Source organism: Tigriopus californicus, chromosome 6 (assembly GCF_007210705.1).
Source record: "Tigriopus californicus strain San Diego chromosome 6, Tcal_SD_v2.1, whole genome shotgun sequence".
NCBI lineage: Eukaryota > Metazoa > Arthropoda > Copepoda > Harpacticoida > Harpacticidae > Tigriopus > Tigriopus californicus.
Genome location: NC_081445.1, coordinates 5712224 through 5729348, shown reverse-complemented (window position 1 = coordinate 5729348; position 17125 = coordinate 5712224). Strand labels below are relative to the sequence as shown.

The window sequence follows — 17125 nt, the reverse complement described above, 5'->3', positions numbered from 1 at the left end:
CAGATTGTTCACCTCAGGATGGAAATGGGGAAGATCAAGATTTCTTCAACCTGACACCCACTCGTTTGCCCATTTACATGCCTACGACCTTGAAGTAAATGTCACCATTCGCCACACAGTCGGGATTGAGACACCCAATGGCGTGGACGGATCAAATATTGCGAGGTATTCATCATTGTTGACTTTCGCCCCTTGACAATCTTTCTACGTACACTCTCCTTGACCACAAGGCCGTATCAACACTTTGGCTCGCACCTGATCTTCAAATTCAATTCAACGCACTTCAACCTCACAGCACGTTGGGAGGGAGTTCTGTGGAGAAATCTTCACGTTTAATTCGTACCCATATCTCGATCTACCGTACTATCTCGCCAGCCTCCTCCAAGGACCTCCTTGAAAAATGACGGTGCCTTACTAAGCCCTTGCATTTGAAGCACATGGCTCCTCAGGAGGAGGAAGAGGAGGAAGAGGAGGAGGAGGAGAAGGAGTTTTTGTGGAGGTTGAAGGGGCACACGTACAAATGCATCCTCGTCTTCTCACTCAAGTCGTGTCACGATAAGGAGAAGAGGCAGACGCCATGCAATTCTCAATGGCTCGATATATCCACATTCCACATTTGCCAGCAATTTCACCAAGTTCTAAATAGACGTCAATGACCATGCATAGAGTATTAAGAAAGGTCAGCTCTCGACCTACCATGCACAGGGTCACAGCACCAGAACCGACGTGGAATAGCACATTTACATAGGCTGATAAAAAGAGAAAATCAGCGAGGATCAACGTCGAGAAGATCACCTTGAAAAGTACCTAGGACAATAGGTCCGAGCACGATAAGATCCAAAGAGTTTTGAAGACCATTTCACTTCGAAACTGGCCGGGGATCCTCCATTGAGGACCTAGGACCAAGGGCGAAAAGAGCAGGAAATCGACCTTTTCAAATCTAATCTGTCAATCAAAAGTTTATCAAGTCCAGCGTTTCCATCCTCAATGACAATTTGTGCTATTAAGGATCGTTAAAAAATGTATATCATCACAAAAAGGGGGGAGAGACGTACTCAAATGTACTGATTTAAGCCATGGTTTACGTGGTTAGAACAAATATTCTTTTTGCTATCTTTGGATGGAGCCAAGCTTTTTTTTTCAAGCATAAAGCATCTACAAAAACAGCAAAATTGAAAAAAAGGATCACAATTTCATCTGGTCTTATGAGCAACGATTTATTTAAAAAAAGGTAACCACAGCTGGCATGGCTAATTTTAAAGTAAATTTGGAATCGATGACTTCATTTATGGGGACCAGAACCCATTGCATATTCATTCAATTTGTGACCAACGATGTTCAAGCTTTTTTACGCGTCTTCGTTTAGATAATGAGGTTTGATAAGGTAGCCTTATCAAATTCCACTTGCACAGAAATGGGACAAGCTACACAGAAAAGTGGGACAAAACAATTTTTGCGGATGACTTCAAGTATTTTGGTTTGGGGTGTAGTCGGTGTCGTAGAGAGGAAGTGGATTTGTGTGTTATTGTTATGAAACAAAGATAGTTCTCCTACTCATCCCCAAACGAGCCTTTTCTCATCAACTCTTTGTGCTCCTTATGTTAGAGCTGCTTAGTAGACTCCTAGAGCTGCTACTGCTAGCCATGCATTCAATCATAAGAAATAGCACAATGACATGAAGAAACTTCTTTCCGTTTCTGAAAGCGGTATCAAGTTTCATTTCAATCAATTTTCCTCTTCCTCCTCCTATTATGATCTTTATTACTATTACTATTACTACAACTACTACTGCCAATCCTACTAAGTACTCCTACCACCACCACCACCACCACTACCATTTTCCCACCTATTGCAGAATCTTGCAAGGGTCTGCTATCTCCGTCCAGACATTTGATTTTGATACGGTGATCAGTTGCTATTGAGCAATCCCATTCCACACACACGGACACGTAACTGCCAGGTCTTTGCCTTTGGTTTGGCAATAGGAAAAAAAAAACACCATAACGATTCCCTTTGGAAATGAATATGGCTACGAGCTCAACTTCGCACAGAGAGAGTGGGCATTACTGAAGCACTACAAAGGAATCCTTCATTATCTCCATTATCTGCGATGATCCTTTGTTTCTAATTCAAGCGGACCTGTAAATGCCCACTTCAAACGCCTGACAATCAATGGAACTCATCAATACCTGTCATTCACATTCTTCACAGAGGCCCATTCAATCACGAGAGAGCTTCACAGCATTTTTGATTGAACATTCCACGTAAGACAGATAAATAGCTAGATAGCTAGATGGCTAGATGGCTAGATGGCTATCAGCCCAACTTGTCGTTCGAAATTCTTACCTGGAAGGCAAAAGGGGGTTTGAAATATTAAATTTGAAAATAATCGACCTGTATATGCACAATGGGTTGCTACAAAAACTTTGCCCATCTTTGAGACTAAGCGTGACAGATCGAATTTGATCAGCCCCAGATGCTAAGTAAAGCATGGCAAATACATACAGTGTGTATCCCTCTGATAACTTGATCCTCTCGATCCCTACTTGAGCCTAACATGTATATTCGTTTCTCTTCCTCCTAGTGATGATAAAGATGATGATCATGGTCCCTGGGGATCTTTGGCTCTCACTGCTGTTTGCTCACAGTGAGCAGGCATTGACCTGGCCAGCAGGCTCTCAAAACCGCGCTTCCAAATGCCATTCGCGACCCTGGTTTTGCCGCAGTTAGTTTCAAATTCCCAAATGAAGTGCCGAGAGACCGACGGGAGCGGGTCGGGGACAAGAATGCTTCCGCTTTGAAATGGCGAGGGCTGGATGGAAGCATTTGCTAAAGGTTCCACTGCATCGCTCTCCACGGAACAACTTATCACTCTTAATTTGCCACAAAAGGAACGTTTCAAATATTAAAGTTACCTCAAGTAAAAGCCGGCTTAGACAGGGAAAGAAAGCTTGCTTGATCAACTTTGAGCATGTTGTGAAGCATCTTGAAGGGAATTTGGAATCATTAGAGGAGCATATTAGTTCCTCGTATCATTAATCATCTTTACATTCCCAAGAGGGTGCCAAAAAAAAGTTGCACCCTCCCATCTCTCGTGAGCCTGAAGATATCAGGAAATACTTCAGACGATAATGGAACGCTAAGTTTTTTCTTCCCTCCCAAGGAAAAAAATCCAGAAACTGGGACAGAGTAGAAACGACACATACATATTAATGCATTAGAAGCGCAGAAGGATGGGAGAATGTGGTTGGCAGGTGGACCAAATCATCTCGTGTTCTTGTCAAGCCTTTCCTATGATGGTTCCACCCGAAAGCGAGATGTTCCATCCACACCTCACTTGTTAGTTGACAATGGATGATACGCACGCACACCCAGTACATGTTTTTCAGAGAGCCTCGCACGCTGGTTTGAATCTCTATTCCGCTGAAGTGTTTGAATGAGATCGAAGATAAGAAAAGGCGATGTTGTGTTTCAACAGGGATGAGTGTCAATTCATCACCGTTGATCGGTTACACTTCAAGAAAAGTTACCTCAGGTTAGCTGGCAGGGCCGAAAATATGCCCAAATTTGTAATCTTACCATTAGACATGGAAATACTGATTATACCGATTTTAGACACTAATTATCACTTTCCTCCTCTTACAGGTGCAAAAAGAGAAACAGCGTGTATGAGAAAACCTTATCATTCTATTAACAATGTTTAAGAAGGTCTTTTTGACGAGTTGATGTTAGTCAACAATAAAAGTTAGTGGCGAGCGATTGAACGTCCGCTTTTAAAAATTTCAAGGAGTATTGTTCATTATTAAGACGAACATTTCCATGTTTTTTATTGACAGACAAATGCGGTCGTTGACTCGGCACCGTTTCCTTTTTACAGCCAGACACTACATTTTTGTTACGATTTAGAATAAGGAACTATATTTACTTTGTGGTACTTTAATAATTCTACTCAAGTAAAAAAGTGAGAGACAAAATCATCCATGACAGCACTGCAACCCACCGTGGGTTCACAACCAGGCAGGCGGGTGGACAAAGGGAACAAAGAGCCTCCGCTTCAAGCAAAACCAGCCGTCCGTCCGTCCCAAAGGACCCCTGGCGGCTGGCCCTCCTTGCAAGTAAACTCATTATGAACAGCAAACAAACTTTCGGGCTATGCCAGGCAACAAAGTTCGGACAACATGTTTGTAATTATCTCTAGTGTCCCTCCTCTGACCTGAGGATTTGTTCCATTAAGATCCGCAGAGAAACAACCCACCATTGTATATTTGGATGGCACATGATTGTATCCTATGGCTGGCGGGAAAATGACACTGGAATGGGATCGTTCCGAGACCTAGCCGGGTGTTTGATATTTCACTCCAACCCGGTTGAATCCTCGCCATTTCCATGCATTACCCTTATGAGGGCAAAAAAAGTTCTATGTCAAAGGAACCTTGTCGTTTGAACACGACCTAAAATCCGGTCTCTCTGCCTCCCTCCTGCCATTAGAGCTCTTTGAGTCGTTGTGGCTGGCTTCGCACAGATTTCGGTCTAACTTTTATGGGCCAAGGGGAATCACGGGAGCTGAATTTTAATTCTTTTCCCCCCTTAGGGCACGCCTTTTGACATGGGCTTACTTTGAGAAACACGATGCAGCAATGTCTATATTTACAAAAAAAGTGTTCCTTTCCTTGGGTCCAATATCTCGCTATTGGCCAAGATTTGACCTAAATTACTCTGCTACCTTGATCCGGAGGGATAAGACCCCCCATTGGATTATTGGATGGCCACTGCTGGATTGGTTTCAATTAGAGACCAACAGGAAGCGATGACACGGATCTTTTTTCATGAGCAAGAGAGGCACACAGAGACGGAGAGTGCCGAAGGGACACATCTCAATGAGCACAAATTCTATTTCCATAGGCTTCCTACGCTACACGAAATGTGGTTTACGTTCTGCACCTCACTTAGGGGCGCTTTGTGAGTTAGCCTCTATCAAGTATAATTCGGGTTGGTCCGATTGCTTAATATTGAATTATAATGCGTATAATGGGTTTGAGTTGCTTTTGGCAAATTCTAAAGGATTATTAGAGAACCAGAGTCCTGTTTTTTGTAAACGCTCTTACCTCTGAGTTAAGGCTTGGACGTCACTTTGCCGGGTGCATTTTCACACCGGTTAACGTCCAAGCACCAAACTCCGGGGTAAGACCTCTAAGAAACTCGCCTCTGGTCACATAATGTTCGAAATAGAACTTGAGTCCATGGCATGTAACGAGTGGTTTATTTAGCAATCTACCGTGCCTCTGCCCCATTTCGTTTGAGTTGTGTGACGTTGGAAATAAGGGCCCCTATTATTTTTGATATGATCTGGATGCTTTTTGAGCCATGTCATGAGTGCTCCAGAGCAAGTTCAAGTGGCGTGAGGTGCCAAGCATTGCAAGAGGTAGCTTTTAATGGGCTAATAATATCGTTTGCTCTCTCTAAAAAAAATTAAATGATCCATTTCAGAATGATTTTATTAATCACTACGACTTGAGACTCGACTCTCAAGTTGGTGCTACGTCATTCCAACTCTACAAAGTCACGATAAGGTGTAGATAGGTGCGAATCGCGTTGTTTGATACGAGCCAAATCTCAAAACTGCCTTACTAAGTGATAGAGAGGACCGTCCAAATAAAAATCTACCATTTGCGCCATATTTCACAATCTTGGCTCCTCCTTATTCTCGTAAGGATGGAGGAGATGGTGATTGTCAAGAGTTTGCCTCAACTCGAAAAGGTGGCATGTGACGTTCGTCATGTTTCCCTTGATTGATTCTCCGCATTAGGCATTCCTAACAGGGGGGAAAAATCGGTCTGACGCTCATTCCCGCCTCATTGCTTCGTCGCCCATCCTTATTGAAACGAACCACATCCAGTCTACTGTACATACTGTACATTCGGGGATTTGGTCTACACTTTGTGCAGAAAGAGGGACGAATGGCGAAAGCGGGCGGATCGGAAGCCACCAACCAGCCTCTTCTTCAATTGGCTTTGAAAGCAGTAATACTCGATGTACGATGGGTAGATGGTCATCCCGGCTCACAGTGCTCAAGAGTTGCTGCGGAGGGAGGAAACTTCATAGCTTGTGCCAACCCAACTGACAATCCATGGAGGGCATGGATTTAGCAAACCCAACTAAAGAATGACTAGTCTAACCACCAACCACCAAGCCCGTGTTTTCAACGAGGTTGTCAAGTCGAGTCAAAGCAGTAGGAGATGACGATCCTCTTCTGCGGTCTATTGAGGATCCACTTCTGGCCTTTGCCAAGAGTTTATGCAAATGAGTCGATGGAATGGACAAACCTGTCCCCAAATATAATTGCACACGGTGGAGCTGGCTGGATGAGGATATGGACCACCGAGGGGGGGGGCGAGGAATAGTAGCAGAGGGCATTGGCTGGTGCTCTTGATTTCAAAGTACGAGTAGATGGTACGCGTACAACGAGAAAGGAGCAAGCAAAGATTACCTTTCCTTTCGTTTGAGGAATCAAGATATACTTTTTCGTACCGATGACTGGTTGCTATCCAATGCTTGGGAATGTTTTCGCAACAAGTCACATCATGTTTATAGAAGATTTTCTCTGACAAAAAATTAAATTTGCCCCTCTAAGGCACCTTTGGACGTAGGGTTGATCGGGTATCGTTTGCAGGAAACGATTTAGGTCAGGTCTAGAATGAAGCAGCGAGACCTAGCGGAGAGGGCACGTACCCCAAGTCAACTTTAATCTATGTGTAGATTTGCTCATATGCACAAGGTTTTCATCGTAAACTGGTCTTTGAATTTGAAAATTTCATAGATTCATCATAGGCATGCCTTTACCCTGGACAGGCTCAGTTTTGGAAAATAGTTTTCAGTTTTAGGGAGGGGTTTCAATTTGATACACTCAAACAAATTTAGAAAGATATCGGTAGGGTTGTATTGACAGTGCGTTCATCGAGAAAATGTGAGTAGCCCTTCTTTTTCATTTCAAGGTGACATGGACGTCAGTTTTGGCATCGTTGTTGGGGCGTACCAAAAGTACGTCAAACATGGTCAAGACAATGCATTTGATGCTCACTTCAAGCGATGAACATCGCCGCCATTCATGCTTGATGTACTAATTGTGATTTGAACATCAATGCAACAACGCTGGATGTTACTTGTCCTAGTAGTTTGTAACCTAGTTCTGAGCCGGCCATCCACTCCCCACAGAATGTACACTTGTTGATGGACCTGGCCAATTTGAAGACAGACGGCCAGAGGGATCATCTTTTTCACCTACATTGTAGGCTCGAGTGGTAGACTCGAGTCATGTGGTCAGAAAAAGTTTCCAATGTGAAAATACCATCACCTTGTCTTAGTAAGCCAGTCAGTCAGTCAGTGTTTCAATTCTGAATTGAGAGACGCTATCCAAGATGACCGAATTTGAACATTTAAACATGCCTGGCTACCGAGAAATCGCATCCAAGCTTTCAATCTCAAACTGCCACCCTGCCAATCAAAGGTGGGAGGAAGAAGCAAAAATCGGGGGAAAAACGAAACACAAACACACACCCTATTGATCATTGGCCTTCCCCATTCTTCCATTCTCCCATTCCGAGAGCGGAGGTTATCTGTACCGTACATCCGCCTCACCCTATTGATCATTGGCCTTCCCCATTCTTCCATTCTCCCATTCCGAGAGCGGAGGTTATCCATGGCAATAATGACAGGAAGAGTGAGCAATTAATGAATTGCTTTCAATTCCGCTTGTGCATATCATTCAGAGGACATGCACATCATCAATGTACGAATGTACGTAGTACATCCGTAGGTAGGGAGTGGGTTCACAACTTTCATGAACAACAGAATCGGAAGTTGGGAGTTGCGGATGAATTCCAAAAAATCCAGCCAGGCCCTCTCAGTGCCATCATCCCTTTTCCCTGGTGATGAGATGGATGGATACTGTAGCTCGTAAGTATGAGTAGATAGAGAGATAGAGCAACGCTGACTGTGATCATCTGCCAATGATCCAGATAACAATCGCGTGCAATTCAACCACCACCTCTGGGTGTTTCCAACCGAAGCCAGGCCAAACAGCGAATTTCATTCACCCAACAGATAATTGCAGTCATCCGGAGGTTATTTGGCAGACTCCGAGTCTCGACACTTGACCACAACAGAAGTGATTCTACGTACGTAGTACAATTAGTCTAATCTAGGTAGTCATGCTAATGTTACATTTTCTATTGGTTTTTTTGGCCCGCTCAGTCCAACTGATTAAATAACCAATTGCTCATTTCGCTATTTATTGCAAACATAACCTCTAATCCGCACAGTCCTCGTGTCCTTGAGGCTAAACAGGAAGGGAGCAATGTCATGAATGATGGAAAATTTCGTGTTTTGACATCCCACGAGACAATGAGGAAGCTTCAACAATTCATTGAACAAGTATGCAGCCTCAACAATTAATCACGCCCGCCCTGCCCACCCAAAACGGCCTGCACAACCCATCATTATGCCATCATAGACTGTTCAACACAAACTCAGGAGTTTGTCCCCACCACGTGCGTTTTTTGCGTTTTTTTCCGACCAATCTACAGTAAGTGCAATCCCCGAGTTCTTCGAACCAAACTCCTCCTCAAGAAAAAGAACGAAGATGTAGCTCTTTTTTTTAAAAAACAGAACCATGGTTCCAACGAAAAAGAGCCCATGGCGCCCAAATATTATTCAAGGTAGTCAACACTGCGTAGATGATAATCGAATGTCTTCCTTCGCCATCTTTCAGGTGCCATTGTGACAGGGAATCCCCTACGTGTGCCTTCATATTTGCTCGTAGCTTCTTTTCGACAACTCATGTCACAGCGTCAAATTAGAGACCACTCACGACTTTTTCTATGGGCCAAATACCGTGTCAAGGGTTCCATCTATGACCAAATATTGCCGTCCAGGCCTTTACCATCAATATTGTCCTGCTCGTCCATGCAGATGCCCTTTCAAGCCTCCATCGTATCATTTGCCATGCATGCCTTAAAAGCGGGGCAGGTTCGATTTTGGGATGCCAATGCCAAATGAGCATGACCCCAAATGTAAGTGTATCAACAAGTACTGAGCGAGGAAGGCCAAAGACCGTGGAAAATGAACCCTTCTTACTCGGTCGGGTATGAAAACAGGTTGATCAAGTTGATCATGATCCTGCTGAGATTTGATTGCACAACTTACAGCTTCTCGTGGCTCATCTTCGAATTTCTTCTGAGGGATGATTTCCCGCCCATTAACTATGGACAATGCTGACTGGCAGCAAAAAGGTATTTTAAGAATGCATTTGCACGATTTTTTGCGGCACCCTGTCGTGAGGCATCACGGCTTGAATAATTTCTGCACATCCTCCTCAAAGTTCAAGAACAGGGTTCTATTAATAATAAAATGAGTATTTGTCTTGGCAAAAGACCCTGAGCCACGTTCTCGGACAGAAGACAGAGAGAGAGAGAGAGAGAGATGCATTTAATGGCCAATGGAAAAAGACCAGGAATGATTACAGCAATCTCTCCTGCTCTAAGAGTTTAACTCATCCGACCGTGACCCTCGTTTCCATTCTGTGAGAGCCACCAAAATGGGATGATGCTTTTACAGGATCTAGGTGGTGTACCATACAATATATACATTATTCGTAGAGCTCTTAAGACTAGCTTTCCGAGACGTCAATCCGCGTTTTGAAACAAATGTTGGATGAACACATCGGTCTCGGTTTCCTTTCATCATTCACGACTTCTACTCCATTTTTTCCGCTTTAAGGGAAGAAATGGATTTCTACGTCAGCTGTGGGGAGAAAATCCACCAACGTCAACCAACAAGAGGATCTTGGTCCTCCTCACCGCAAAGTTTGTCCGGAAATCAATGATTGGCCACTGGCGGTTGCTCCATAACTCCACAAAACTCTCTGTAACCCGGGTCATCTAGATATTTTTCTGGGGTTGCCGGCCTGCCGGTTATGTGTGATTTGGCATGACAAGGCACCATTGGAAATATTACGACGAGTAGTTCATTGTATGAATATATGAAATATGAGAAGTACAGGAGTTGCTTAGTAAACAACAGACGCACGGAGTGCATGCCCCCTCCCCCCCTTAAATATCTGTACACATGGTTCTTGGGGTAAGGAGAAAATTGAGAAAATCTCCTTCATGCTGTTGTTTCGATGAAGAATTGAAGATGCCGAAAACCTAGAAGATTACCCAACCAAATCCACCAGATCCTCAGGCCAACAAATTGGTCTCAACAATCTGGGAGGACCTCATTCGTGATGTTCAAACCTAAAAGACAGCTGTTCATTTGAATTTGTTCTCAAATACAGTGATGGCGAAGATACGTCAATCTTGTAAACCACAGGTTCAAGAGACTTGTCAGAATCTTTCCATGTGGCTGTTGAGCAGTTTTCAACAAGTGCCAGAGAGTCACAACTTGTCTTTGGTTGATCATTGGACGTAAGAAGGGTAATTCTTCTTTCGTGGCGCCGAGCTTGAACCAATTTCTTGAAAGGTTTGTAAAGAAACACTCCCCTAGCTTGGCTTCTCTCAGTTTCTCTGTCTCTCTCTCTCTCTCTTTCTAATCTTTCGAAGCTCTCTTTCAAATTGATCGACCAAACTGCGGTTTGGCTGGAAGCGCTTTTTGGCTTGACAATGAACGGAATCAAGAATCAACGGGGCGGTTGCCACTTCCAAACTTTGTCGACGTTGTCAGTTTTTCCTCGTTCGAAGAAGCTAGAGGGTACTCAAAAATGAATGAACATGATATGGAGGGCCATTACAAAATGAAACTTGGCATTTCCCTAAGATAATATTTGGCTCTACATAACTACCCTGGTGTACGACACAAGAAGTACAATGAAATGTGTGTGTGTGGCTTTTGATGGGCGGCTTCATCAATGGTATTTTCAGTAGTGTCCACTTAACAAGAACAAGGTTCGATTCCATCCCTTGCAACTACCTCAATTTCAAACCACTACCCGCCAGAAGGATAAGGCAGACTCGTAATGGAATTTAGATCGTCTATTAATCACCAAGGGGGACACACTTCCAATGAACGAGTAACGTACTAACTTTCAAAAAAAGGCTGAATACCCTGGAGGCAACAAAAACCAATTTCTTTAGAGTACACTCTCCAACACTCCAGATGCTGCAGATTTAGTAAATAAATTTTTTTGGTCATCTACTGTACGGTAGTAGTTCACAAGAGATCTAGGCTTGAAAAAATACCTCGTAAATCAAGGCCACTAAATGAAAATCGAGCACATCGCCTGCTTTGAACCCATCCAGACCGTTCCAGATCGCCAAAAGATAAACCATTGATGAACGTGGGTGGATTTAGCCCACAAGTTTCGTACCGAACAATCATCCTAACGGAAACGGGATAAAACATGCAGCGCTTAATCTTTTAAATTTTGGCCCTGCAGGCGTCCTCAGTCCATGGAGGACATTTTCATCCAGTGTAATAAGTAAGTCTATGGAACTCGCATCATTATTGAGAAATTTGAGCCAAGCCAGCAGCGACAAATTTCAGCTGCGGACCAAGTCATCCGACAGCCTCGTGGGCTCTTGAATAGCGGAATAACCCTGGGCTCTAAATGTCTCTCTGATTCAAATTTCTGCTCCTCTTCAACCCAGAGACGCATTCGAAAAACAAACCCTAATGAGCCAGCTCCAAGGAGAAACTGGAGATGACAACAGGTTGAGAGGCTAAGGCCCCCTCTATAATCAACAATCTTCAGAAGGGTTTCTTTCTTTCTGGCAAAATCCCGTCGTGATTTCTCACCATTGGGATGACACATTTCTTTCCACAATACCAGCAGCAATGACACTGTCGAATTGAAATCATGGCTAAGAGATGTGTGTGGTCGATCGGTCAAGTGTATGTATGCATTTTTCCAAGATCATTTTCTTTTTCATCTTAATCTTTCTAACGGTGGGTTCAACGATCGAGTGGATGGATGATAATCGTTGCCGTTTGCGGTCTCTTACATCATCAAGTTTCTTCACTGAGACTGCTTCTTCTTGGACTCTTTCAAGTCCGCTTTGCTCTCCAAATCATCACTTTAAAGCACCTTGCCAACCGGTGTGCTCACCAGTTTAGACTTTGAAGGTGGCTCACATCGGGGATATCGCACATCTCAAAAGGGCCTATTGATCATCTTTTCGAAAACACAAAGCACCATACCCCGAGTCTCTTACTTCCTACCCGATCATTATTATCATCATCATCAGCATGAAGCCACGTAATGGAAGGAATAATAGACCTTTTGATATGGGGCAATTTGCTGGTGGTGGTGGGTTTGACCCATCCATAGTAACGATGATCGATTTAAAAAAAAAACATTCAAGGCTTTGTTAGAGGGTTGGCCTTGATTGCGATCTAACGGCATACATACTTCCATCCGTATTTTGTTCCGTCGCCCTTCCAAGGACACCTACACTTCCAGGAGTGTTCGAGATAACTAATCTAGGCATTCTTTGGACATTAATTTTCGTCACAAACTGTCAATTCTTAATTGCTAAGGCTCCTCAAGAGCTGTCTTGACGGAATTTTCACACCGGTCCACTGATTCTTTCCACGCTTTCAGCTGAAAGTGCTCACCAATTATAACATTAAAACCGCCTTAAAATCAAACGGGAAACCTATCTTTAATCAGAGCAAAGAAAGAATCTTCACTATCTTGGTACTGTCCGATATGGGCATATCTTTTACATCAATCTAAAATCGTTCATGACGCCACAATGGCCCTCCTAACCCAAATCCATTTGGTATCACGCCAACTCGCCAGACAGCTTGAAATTTGAAATTGCTGGAGAAGACGTGTAAAATTTCTGGCAAGCTGACACAAAACTCGTGAGAGAGGGACAGAAAGAGAGAGCATCGCTGATGAGATTGGTTCGCCAATGACCATGTTGACTAATTGAAGCATCCACCATCCCAGGCTTCTGACGTATCACCTAATTCTCTCTCGGGCAATCGGGAGATCTGTTCTGTGTCGTTCCTTTCGATTTTTTAACCATTCCGTCAGACAACAAATAAGCTCCTTCCAACGAACGGCAGCAGTTTCTTCGAAGCGGCAAATTGGAGCTGGTTGGCCAGGCAATAACCAACCTGACGAATGAATCCAAGAGTCGCAACAACACTTTCAAACTTGACTCGACCAAATCTCTCATTTCTCAGACGTTTTTGAACTGGTTTCGCTTGGCTTCATATCCCTAGTCCAAAGACAAAGTAAAACTGCTTTCAAAACCCTCACCAGGAAAGAAACTCAAGGCTGATTGTCAATCGACGAGTACAACTCTCATATTGCCTGCCGAACGTTTGACCTAGTACTTATGAACTGTTGCGAAACCCTCAAAGTGATAGCCCCCCCCAAAAAAACCAAACAATTTTCAAAGAAAAGTACATCTCTTGCCAAGATCAATATGCTCACTCAAATGATTTCACAGATAGCGTACATGAAACGTCTAATCGCCTAAATTGAATTCAAACTTGGAATGGTCCAATCAATTGGTTTATGGTATCATGAATGGTAAAATGCATCATCTCCTTAGGATCATAAACCAGAAAAGCCTGCCCACCGAATAGACTTGGAATATGACTTGGCAAAAAGCGTGCTCAGTTAGGAAGCTGATTTTTCTCCTGATTAAAAACCGTTTTAACGGGCATTCCGAACAACTGAAAAAATAATGGTCTGCAGATCCCGACGCCAGCTCGATAAAGCAGCAACATTAACAGGGTGCGGTGAAAAATCAAAAGATGTAAGTCGATTTGGTTTTCCTTTTTTTGGAAGGAAGGAGGGGAATGTTAGTTATTCCGTGTCTCGTCGTTGTCAGCACATATGGGTCTCACAAGTGGTGACACTTATAAAAAAGTAGCCCTTTATTCAAGACGTAATTTTATGTATTCAGAACAGACATTCACGCTTTAACACCAACATTTCAAAGTCCGGATGTTTCTCGCTCGCATCGCTTTAAAGCAATAAATTATTCATGTTCAAAGCGAAGTCAGAGCAAGAAGAAAAGTACTCGTTCAAATTCGAGAACCTGAACCTCCGTACCTGCTTGGATGGACTCTTGAAGAGTCTTCAAGACTCTTGAAGCGTAAAACAAGCAAGTTCAACTTTCGTGATCACTTCATGAGAAAACAGATAAATCAAAATTCCCGTGGCAATTACCCTGATTCGGAGAGAGTGGACGGCATTCCACTCTTTCGTCGAGTGTCTTCCTCCTTGATGGCATCATCTTCAAAGCATGGCCAAAGGACTTTCAACCGTAGCCGTGAATGGTTTCACTGGCTCGTTTTCCGTCCAAAGAAAACAGCTAATGCTACGAAGTGCTATTTCAGTATTTCAGGGCTTTACCAGGCTTTAGTAACCCATTCAGGCGTTTCTGACTAATCTCCAGTTCCCAAGCAGACCTTGAAAGAGGGACGGGGAGAAAAACAAAAACCAAAGGAAACCTCATCATAACATTCAAGAAACGAAAACAGCTGAGACCCTGGCTGCCAAACCTCTTGAGAAGGATTAAGTTGATTATGAAGCAAAGTAAATGAAAAGGACGGAAATAGGACCAAGTGTGACGGTGACAGGGACTGTCTTGGTGGTCTGAGGTCAATATCTTTGGAAGGTCGGCGAAGATCGAGGAAGATATCGCTCTTGGGAAAGCCATGTCCAATGTTTAAGATTTTGGCCGCACTCCTTGAATACTTGGACATGCCAACTAATGGAGGGGCAATTTCAAGGTACTCTGTCCACAGTTATGGGAAGATTGTTGCCTTGAAATCAGACATGCATAAACGCAATTGAATATGTCAAATCGAAAAGTAGTCAAGAAGGGGGAAGTAGTTTTTGTCCGCGTTACCTTGAATCTATAATCAAACAGAAAGTCCGAGCCGTGCAAAAGTTCTCAGGGAAATCTGAAAACTTTGGTTTTCTGACAATTAGTCATCTGATTAATTTCAAGAGAGGCTCTGGATTCGAGATCGGTCCCTACTTACGTAGTGTCACATCTGCGAAGTTTCACTTTGATATTTTCTATGTATATTTACATGTATATGTCTATATTTGTATGTGCGTATACAAGTAGACTTTCATTGGGAAGAGGATGATGCAAGTTCAAATCTCTTTCAGAGCCTCTTCTATTCAACTATTGAGTGATCGCTAGACCTCATGGACAGATTTCTCAAAGGCAACAACGACCCCACTCACATTCACATTCATGTGAATGACGGCAAATTGTTAGAAAAACCACTCACTGCTTTCAGCCATAATCTCAGCCACGTTTCTTACCAAAACTCCAATGTGACTTGTCAAACGAGGCAAGAGGAAATCATACTAAAAAACAGACACTGAAGATCAGGATCCAATAATAGGTGGTTCATGATCTATGATAAGATAGGCTCTTTAGCGTTGGAGGGGTTGGACTCATTCTAAAGAGAGCCTTTTAGAAATGCAACACTCACTACTAGACAAACATTAGTCTCAAAGGCTTGAAAGTCGAGGCTGCTTAAATTCAACAACAGGGAACAATGGTTTTCATGGCACCAACAAATGCTTCACATACGAGCCGGGCCTGTATAATAAGCGATCTAGTGAATTTTCGTTTTACGTAACAAAAGTTGGGGGGTCTTACCTTTTCTAAATAATGTTGATGATTGACAAGGCAAGGCTTCTTATCAAAAGCCCCAGAAATGACAAATGATCCAATGACGGGACAACAGTATTGAATTACCTATTTTGTTTTTCAGTCGCACTCTGCCAGAGCAAATCGATCCTTTTTCACTTTGTTGCCTGGCGTCAGGCCAGGATTGGCAAAGTTGAACAACACAGCCAGTCAGGCAATCAGTCAGTGGGTGGCGTGTCCTTTACTTTTTGCCGGTCTAATCGGTGAAACCTCTCAAATTTCTTCCACGGCTGACGTGGTCGAGTCAAACTTCAAATCTGCGGCAAGTTATGTTCCATCATTCCCTTCTCGCTTGTTCAGGTCACTTTAAGGGTGTTGGTTTTGCCCCTTGGGCACAGAGACAAACACACAACCAGAAATCCCTCCCCAAGTATTGAGTCTTTTGATATATGTTTTGGGAAGTTTTGCCTCCAAACCAACTTCACCTTTCTTCTTCCTGCTGGCTCTTCTTCCAGTTTGACTTGAGAAAGTCTGCTGTTGTAGCCAAAGGTCTCCCACTCCACTACTGAATCATTTCCGTCACCGTGTGGTTCACAAGACTATTTTGCCGTGCATGGACCTCCAAGATGAAGTAAGCCGAGGGACTCCCAAAAAGCCCTCTTCGTCTTCTTCTCCTTCTCCTTCTTCTTCGTCTTCTTCGTCTTCTGCTTGTTCTTCTTCCTCCTCCTCCTCCTCCTCCTCGTACTCCTCCTTCTGGGTCGGTCTCTCTTTCTCTCTCACACTTGGTCTCCGGTGGAGTGTCTTCTTCACGCTTTTGGCAGTCTTTGGTTGGTTGTTGGTGGTGCTTGTTGCCGTCCACATCCACATCCACACATACACGTGTGGAGTGAAGCGCTCTCGGCGCTCCACACGCTTGAGCTCGCGACCTGTTTGGCCCACATTGGTCACTCTTCTGGCCTTCTCTCTCTGGTCCCTATGCAGAGTCGTCCAAAAAGGTGCTACTACATGCATGGACTATTATATACGTACTACTAGTAGGTACACTGGACGAGCGACGTACGTGGGCCTTTTCTCCGCATTTTGACAATGCGTCCGCAAGCCGCCCTCCTGAAGCTGGACGGAAAACGGCATGCACTTCCAAAAAGACTGGATAGGTAAAATGACGATGAGTGCATAAAACGACGAAGTTCACGTTAAAAAAGGTCTGGTGGCAGTCAAAGAACAGGAAAAACAATTGACAATGAGCAAGATTCAATAAGCAATGCTCAATCATTGGCATTGGTCAAGTAAGTCTCATCAGGACAGACAGACTGGTTTAGCTGAGATGAGGAGCGGGAGGAGGAAGATCCTCTTTACCTTGAGGTTATAACTGCTGCCGGTATACCAATCTCATCATGGAGGCATGACACTGGACAAAGTGCCCATAAAATGAGCAAGCGAGCACCACAACTCTATCCCCTTCTTCGATCAGGTTTGTTCAGAAAAAAATGATC

At 43.6% G+C, this 17125-nt stretch overlaps 2 protein-coding genes across 8 annotated transcripts in view; one reads left to right on the top strand and one right to left on the bottom strand.

The window, feature by feature from the left end:
* The window catches only part of LOC131882842 (putative polypeptide N-acetylgalactosaminyltransferase 9), a 33850-nt gene that overhangs the window by 13701 nt on the left and 3024 nt on the right, over nt 1-17125 (bottom strand). For 4 of the 7 annotated variants that reach the window (XM_059230131.1, XM_059230139.1, XM_059230133.1 and 1 more), the window contains exon 2: nt 2190-2346. The exons of 1 other annotated variant lie outside the window; for it this stretch is intronic. The gene's annotated coding sequence lies outside the window, so the exon portion shown is untranslated. Of the gene's footprint in view, nt 1-2189; nt 2347-15641; nt 16481-17125 lie in introns of those variants that run through there. 2 more of the 7 variants (XM_059230134.1, XM_059230137.1) reach the window with 2 other exon arrangements.
* Nucleotides 16655-17125, top strand: part of LOC131882843 (clusterin-associated protein 1-like) — a 5479-nt gene continuing 5008 nt past the window's right edge. Inside the window, exon 1 of the mRNA XM_059230142.1 lies at nt 16655-17103. The gene's annotated coding sequence lies outside the window, so the exon portion shown is untranslated. The remainder of the gene's footprint in view (nt 17104-17125) is intronic.